Raw genomic sequence first — 9,065 nt, forward strand, 5'->3', positions numbered from 1 at the left:
AACTTGTGTCGCTAAAGTTTTGTCGGAACGAAGTTACGGAAAGTTAATTAACAAACGGAGACGTAACAGTATGAAATGTCCCTGTTAATAGCAAAGACTGGACAACCGCATACAATAGCAGAGGAACTAATTCTACCTGCTGCTAAAGCATTTACACCTAGAAGACAAAGCAGCAAAAAATTTTAATTTGATTTCATTATCAAACATCATTGTAAAGCGGCGAATTGAATACCTGTCTGATAATGTTAAAAACCAGCTAGTGAAAAAAAGTGCACAAAAGAGAATGTTATTCTTTGCAATTATATGAAAGTAGAGATGTTTCTAACAGTGCTGACTTGCTTGCATTCACACAGTATGAATCCGATGGTAACATTAGTGAAGATTTTTTTATTCTGCCAGTCATTGCCAATACATATTACCATCTAGGCTATTTTTAATAATTTGAATGATTTCATAATTATAAATGAAATTGGGTGGTCAAAAAGTGTAGGAGTCAGTATTGATGGGGCTCCTGGTATGTCAGGAAAATACAATACATTCATTGCAAATATTCTATCTGTCATAACAAATGTCAAATGGACTCATTGCTGCATACATAGAAAACCATTGGCAACAAGAAAGATACCAGGACAATTTAAGACTACGCTAGATGAGGCAGTGAAAGTGGTTAATTTTATTAAAGCCCATCCCTTAAATTCATGTATTTTTAATGTTCTTTGTAAAGAGGTGGGTAGTGCGCATGAACAATTGCTCTTACATTCTCAAATGCGTTGGCTGTCTCGCAGAAAAGTACTTACCCGCTTATTTGAGTTGCGTTATGAAAATTGAATATTTATCTGTGATAAAATATTTCAATAATTTTTCGTGGCTAGCTATGGTGGCATATTTGTCTCATGTTTTTATATATTTGAATGGCCTAAATTTGAGCATACAAAGGAGAGCTGTAACTATTTTGAAAGTTGAAGATAAAGTGGAAACTATGATTATGAAATTAGACTTGTGGTCAGAATGTCTTCAGAAGGGTGTGTTTGAATCATTTCCAACACTCAATGGTTTTCTTACAGCATCTGACGATGACTTCTCTCAATAAATAAGAAACCTTATCATTCACCACTTGCAGATTTTGAAGAACTTTAAGGATTATTTTTTCCTGCCTGATGCCAATAACAAGTGGATTAGGGATCCATTTAATGTAGATGTAAAAAGTGTAAACTATTTAACTGCAAGTGAAGAAAATAGCCTTGTTGAACTTTCATGTGACACCTCTTTGAGGTCAAATTTCATTCAGTACAACGTATCGGATTTTTGGTTGCATATGAAAAAAAAAGAGTACCCTGAACTGCCATCCAAAGCACTGAAATATTCCATGCCTTTCCCAACTACATATTTATGGGAGCTTGGCTTTCTCCCAGCTGTTTTTTAATCAAAATACAGAAACTGCATGAATGTGGAACCTAATCTACACTTGAAACTGTCTACAATTAAGCCTGAACATAGTATCAACCAAGCCACATCAACCATCTCATTAAACAAATAAGTTTTTAATACTGCTGTTTTTTTAATTGCACACTCAGTTATATATGTATTTTATTTGATAGTAAAAAATGGGAAAACGAGTTAATTATTAGTTAATGAAAAAAAATTTTGGGGTATACGGAATCTTTCAAAAACATGGGGTCCGTGGGGAAAAATAATAATAAAATGGGTCTTTGGTGGTGAAAAGGTTGGGAACCACTGATCTAGTCAGTCTTAGGGTGTTTTAATCCAATCGCGAGATTTGACCGTCACTCTTATAACGCACCAACGGAAAGTGATTTTGCGAGGTATAAGTAATGTCGAGCTTAAATAGGAATGCCACTCTGTTTGTCATTCTGAATCCAACGAGAATAAACCTTACATGATGAATGTCGTTTCTGTCTCTATTAACCAACACGTTATTCAGCTCGTCCTCAGATAGACGTTCTTAGGTGTATTAAACTGTCTACTTCATCTGGTATATGCTGCACACATTCTTCAGACAATCATAGAAAGCCCAAAGTCGTTTCAATAATTTTTTCATATTACCTTATTTCGCACAAAACCTTTGAACTATACAATCTGTTGGAATGTGTTGGATTGTTTCATCAGTTCCAGCTCGCGTTGTGCAACAACAGAATCAGCTCTTGTGTCTTGTGTGAGAGCAGGCTGATAACAGTTGCAAATATTACTTACAATCCTCACATTATCACACGAAAAAGAAATGTGAATGTTAGTAAATACATCCAATTCTTTATGCGACCATTCATTGCTTCTATCACCCAAAGCAGTTTTGTGACAAACCTTGAAAGATTGAACTCCTTTGTAAATACTAGTTACATCCCTAGACAAACCTTGAAAGATTGAATTCCTTTATAAATATTAGTCATACCACTAGTGCAGAAAGAATGATATCTTGCGTTTACACTCAGTTCCTTAAACAGATTAAAGTTTCCCTATAGGTCTTCTATCCACAAAAGCCACGTTATTAACATCATTTTGGGATATGAAATGAGTAATTGTTACAACAGCATTTTACCCATCAGCAAGATATGGACAAAAGAACGACATAATACAACCATTAGAGAATATAATCATCATTTATTTGATAAGTGGTTGTGGGTTAAACATCCTGCAATTTCGTCTCTGGAATGTAATCTTGGCACTTTATATAAATATGTGTGCCATCTAAATCTAGGATGGTAATATCATCATTTATTTGATAAGTGGTTGTGGGTTAAACATCCTGCAATTTCGACTCTGGAATGTAATCTTGGCACTTTATATAAATATGTGTGCCATCTAAATCTAGGATGGTAATATCATCATTCCATTTTGCTAAACGTTCCCGTGCAAAAGAATGGATACGGCTGGATATCAATTCTTGGTGGCTGATATGTCCAAATGCAGACACAAAATTGATCATCAAAAATAAACGAGCCGAATGTGTTTCTATTTGTACAGATATTTCAACAAACTGACAGTTGGTCAATGTAATCAGCTTATGAAATCTATCAAAATTTATTCCACTTCATCGTTTGTTTTTCAGCTACATGCATGTTCTCCAAAATACCAATAAAATCATTTTTTAAAAAAACTGGGTTTCGATACTCGTGGTGGGAAGAGCACAGATAGCTCCTTGTGTATTTTTGCATTTAACATTTTGCATTGGATAAAGTAATTTATAATGTATAACTGTATGATTTGTTCTACTGAGCAAGTTGCGATTTCACTGATGGGTTAGTAGGGTGAACATAGATTAGTGTATATTTTTTCAATGGTAACCTTTGACATCTTGTATATTTACACACAAAATGAATAGTTTAAAATTTCAAAATATGACAAAAGACAAATCTTGACACATTAGCAGAAACAACAGTTTTTATGACAAAACAGGCAGCACTATGCTTAAGCACCATAATGTTTTGATATATACATCATCCCACAATGATAAGCAACAAATTGGATATTGAAGATGTTTAATGGTGACACTCATATTAAAATTAAAAAAAGGAATGCAAAATAGAGAAAATAAGCTTAAACCAAACAAGTGCCCCCCCCCAGCGGCACCGTGGTATGTTTGCGGACTTACATCGCTAGAAACCGGGTTTCGATACCCGTGGTTGGCAGATCACAGATAGCCCATTGTATAGCTTTGTGCTTAATTACCAAAAACAAACAAACCAAACAAGTGTTATGCGTAGCTCGTAACTTTTGATTCTTTGTTTCGTAACGCTGTTTTCCCTGTCTGATTCATTTGTATTGCTAGGCAAGTATTTCACAGGGATGTGGGCAAGTTACGCCGATTTTTTATTTATATATATATATATTTACTGATACGCGAATTAGTTTTAATTGCTTTTCAAGTTTTAAACTAGAGTCGGTCTGAAATTAAAGGGGGGGGGGGGGATTTTTTTCAAACTTTCCACATTCTTCAAGTTAATTTTATTATAGGAATGTCAATAGAGATCCACTAAATTTCCTTGTCTTTAGTTATATCAACAGGACTGGTTGAGTCACCAAGAACGTCACCAGTGTTCCCAATTGGGAAACATGCTAAAGGTAGTGACAGTGAGAGTTTCTTATGGTAACAAGGGTGATGTTCTAAGGGCTTGACATCCCCTTGTTGACTCGTTTAAGTTAGATTCTTTGTTAGAGACATCCCCTTGTGACTCGTTTAAGTTAGATTTTTTGTTAGACAAATTTAGTGAGTTTGTTTAAGATTCGTTGTTTTAGAGTGATTTTGGTTTCTTTGTTTTACGTACATCTGTTTGTTTGTTTTTAATTTAGCGCAAAGCTACACTAGGGCTATCTTCGCTAGCCGTCCCTAATTTAGCAGTGTAAGACTAGAGTGAAGGCAGCTAGTCATTACAATCTTGGGCTACTCTTTTACCAATGAATAGTGAGATTGAATGTCACATTATAACGCCCCCACGGCTAAAAGGGCGAGCATGTTTGGTGTGACGGAGATTCAAACTCGCGACCCGCAGATTGCGAGTCGAGCACCCTAACCACCTGGCCATGCCGGGCCTACGTAGATCTTCAGTTGATACAGATTCTTGTTTGAGAGATTTAACTATGAATCTGAACCATTGAGAGAGACCTAATAAATGTTTCTCTTCCTCCTTTTTCGCCAAGCACTTTAAACACTTGCCTGCATTTAATTATTAAATTTGCTTTTTGTTTAAATCAATATATTTAATTTCTACAATTTTGTGTTCAGTCTTTTTGTTTGTGCCAGACTCAGTCAAAGTCAGACCTTTACTCTTTGACAGATTTCCCATTGAACCTCTAGTTATCTTGCAGCTTCCTACCTATTTATTATGATGGAAATCAGTGAACCTAAGAATACTCCAGATGTAACAGTTTTGTTTGTTTGTTTCGGATATTCGCACAAAGCTATGCAAGTGTTATTTGTGCCAGCCTAACCACATCTAATTTTGAACTGACAGACTGAATGATAGGCACTTAGTTAACAGCATCAATCTTTGGCTACTATAATCAAATAGTAGGATTATGGCCAGATGTTACATACCTTATGCTATATTTAATAACTTAAATACATAACCAAAGTCTAAATGATGTCTTTTTGGTAGCATAGTTAAGATTTTATAATTGCAGGGATCATAAAGATAATACATTTTATAAATATCTGAAGGATAAATTTTCTTAAAAAGGGTGCGAGTAATTTTGTAAGAATTTTACAAAGATAAATTTTAAATAGTTGTTTTGTTCTTGTTGAAAAATCCACATTTTGAAGATGTGTATTTGATGTGGAACCGTAAGTTTCAATGCTGTAAATAAAAAATGGACAAATAAACAAAAAATAGTGAATTCTGAATTTATCAATTAGTAATGAATTATTGTAAGTCTACATTTCTTTAATTTTTAAGAGAATGCCTTATACAGGATGTGATTTTTCTACTATTATTTTACCTTTCTATAATTAATAGATTTATAAATATATTTTATTGTTTTTAATCTTTGGTTCATCTACGGAGTGTTCTCATTAAACTTGTTATATTCAGGAAGATATTTTCTGCATCAAGGGCTACTCACAGTTGTCCTAATCACTACATGAATCGTTTTTATGATATTATGATGCTTAGCATTACGGCGAGATTACCTTTGCTTTTTTCACAAGTATTCTCTTAAGTTGCATAGGATTTGCCCGGGTTGTCCAGCTGGCTGTCCCAAAGAAATATCAACTGGTTCACTAATAGGTGGTTACCAGACAAAATTAAAAATAGATTAATAGAAAGGTCAAGCTAAAAATATAGCTCAGTTTTAGTGTATTTGACTTTTAGGCTTAACTGTTTGGTTTTGTTTGTCTGTATAATTTAGCAAAAGACTACTCGAGAGCTATCTGCACTAGCCATCCATAATTTAGAAGTCATAGATAGAGGGAAGGCAGTTAGTCAACACCTCTCACCACCAACTCTTTGGCTACTCTTTACCAAAGAAAAGTGGGAATGACCGTCATATTATAATGACCCCATGGTTTAAAGGGCGAGCATGTTTAATGACGGGATTCGAGCCCACGACCGGGAGATTGCGAGTCGAATGATCTAATCACCATGCCAGTGCCTATTCTTTATGTTTGTTACCCATTACTGTATTATTCTGGCGTTTAATTATAATAAACTTGAATAAAGCTAATTTCCGGATCCTGAGACTACACTCAAAATACTATGTGGCTCACCGGTCTAGCACAAAGCTGGATAATTCTGTGGGGCTAAGCTATAGAAAATTGTCATTTCTTGGGTGGAGTTGGTCAGATTTCAACCACATTGTCCTTTGCTGAACGTATTGAGTATGTCATTGTTTTTTTATTTTTAATGGGTGAGGTTCAGCAATCACGTGACGGAGGAGCTAATCTGTTTGATGATTGTCGAAAATTAACTGCCTGGCATATTTTTCAGGTAGATTGGTACATAACTGTGAACTTGTGGCATTCTGAGGAAAAACTGATGACCAACAGTAATTTAAAAATAACACAATAATAAAATATTCCAAAGGATACGATTTGCAGAGTGAATAAGACAAATTCTAACAGCAAACTAAGAAAAACAAACAACTATATTAAACAACAACAATCTGGGTTAGTTTGTAACAATTTAACAGGGTATTAGGTGTGTTTTTGCTTACCATATTCCACAGCACTTTGTTACAACAATCTGGTCAGTTTCATAGAGTCACAATTTACATTTAAAGTGGTAGCAGCTACTGGAACTGCGATGGAATTATTATTGTCATATTTTACCATTCGAAAACTATTGTAGAATATATATTTATTTAAGTATATTCAGATGACTTTTCTAAATTTCCACACAGGTATTTTACACGTAGTTAGCGTTGTACCAGTAAACTGGATGCATGAAGGTTGTAAACATACACCAATCCTCTGCTTAGGTTGCTTTGGTAAAGAATACATCCTACAATGGTTATAACAGTTTGAACCAGTGTCTTCTCCCTAAGATAAAGTGAGTCTGTTTCAAGGGATGATACAGATACTTGTGCAAGTTAGTATGAGTTGGGAGATTTTCACACTTCTACATATGTTTCATAGCTATCAACCTCAAATACCTATGAATGAGTGAGAACATTAAAAAGCCGGGATCTAGGGGACTTAGTCCCTCGCCTGAAAAGGAATTTCGCATTTTAAAAACCTAAATGTAGGGCTCTGGTGGATTTTCAGCATGATGTTAAAACAGAGATGAAGGGAAGCTTACACACACAAAAGACTTGTTCACTAGACTTGCATTTCTTTCATAAAATAGTTTTAATCATTTTATTAGATTGTTAAAAATTCATACTATACCTGTGCACTTAAAGATCACAAAAATTCAGAATGAATGCAAGTATGCTAAGTTTGGAAATAAAACATACTCAGATAATCTACAAGAAATGACCTACAAGAAATGTTTCCAATAAATTATTTTTCCATTGTGACGGTTTCCCAAAATCATACATTCAGAATGCTTTCAATATCAAGCAGTCCTTGGTGCTTGCAGCTGGCTGTACGGCTACACACTGTGCATCGAAAATAATTCTTACTGAACGATTCAGGCAGGATTTATGGGCACATCTTTGTCCATTCTAGATTGAACTTAGTATCATACTTTGCAGCACCTTGATATTTTGTCAGTTTGGATTGTTTTGATGGACGGTCAAATAACGAACCGCTTTCACTCGTCTTGTTTACTATATTGACAACAAATGGCGCGAGCTTGATTGTATGTGATAGATCATTTTATTGGTTAATAGGCAAACAAAGAACCAATCACTCGACGCGATGTGCACGCGCAGAAACTTTCTATTTTTGACTGGTCCTATCCTCGCTACTCATTGCGCACATTTGAAGTAAAGGACTAGGACCGTCCTAAGAGTTTTACGAAGAAAATGAGTGTATGTGTTTTCTTATTGTTTGTTTGTTTTGAATTTCGCGCAAACCTACACGAGGGCTATCTGCGCTAGCCGTCCCTAATTTAGCAGTGTAAGACTAGAGGGAAGACAGCTAGTCATCACCACCCACTGCCAACTCTCGGGTACTCTTTTACCAACGAATAGTGGGATTGACCGTCACATATAACGCCCCTACGGCTGAAAAGACAAGCATGTTTGGTGGGACGGGGATTCGAACCAGCGACCCTCAGAATGCGAGTCGAGCGCCCTAACCACCTAGCCACGTGTTTTCTTATAGCAGACGTATCGGGATATCTGCTGTGTCCATCGAGGGGAATCGAACCCCTGATTTCAGCATTGTAAATCCGAAGACTTACCGCTGTCCCACCGATGGACACGAATATAAGAGCTACATGTTTAATATCATATGATGAAAAAGAAAATAGAAATCAAACACCGATAATCGTGAGACTTTAGCAGCCAGGCGTGAGACCGTGATCTTTGTTCAAAATGCGAGTTTCACCAACATGCGTGAGAGTTGAAAGGTATGACATTGTTTATTGGAATAACCATTAATGTAGGTGATAGAAAGTATTTTGAGATATTACATTAGTACTATTGTCTAGCAAAAAAAAAGTGGAGTATCTCAATGATTCTCTCTCCACATAAGCAACCTGTAGTCACATACTGAGTTAGAAGCAAACTAATAAATGTTGGTACCGTATTTTTCGGAATATAAGACGCACCCCTTATTTTGAAGACAAAGTTTTGGGGGAAAAAAAGCTACAGTCGCATTTGAAAGATTTTTATTGAACAAAAATTCAATTTGATACTTTAAAAATTAGTATATATTGTTCTAAACACAAAAGAGCTCAAAACATCAAAATAAGAAAATACCGTAAATCAAAAAAAGGTTTACTATTATACAGTTTGGTTCAAAACCTACAAAATCTTCATTGCTTTCACTGTAATTTATTATTTAGGGAGCATTATAAATAGTTATGTTTTTAAAAGAAAAACAAAAACTACTATTGTTATAAATAACACATTCAATTGAACTAAACTATGCATGCCAATTTAAATATATTTACACATGGCTTGTGTATATCGTATATATATATGTATATATTATTCATACCTTCGGT

Source organism: Limulus polyphemus, unplaced genomic scaffold (assembly GCF_000517525.1).
Source record: "Limulus polyphemus unplaced genomic scaffold, Limulus_polyphemus-2.1.2 Scaffold367, whole genome shotgun sequence".
NCBI classification, from domain to species: Eukaryota; Metazoa; Arthropoda; class Merostomata; order Xiphosura; family Limulidae; genus Limulus; species Limulus polyphemus.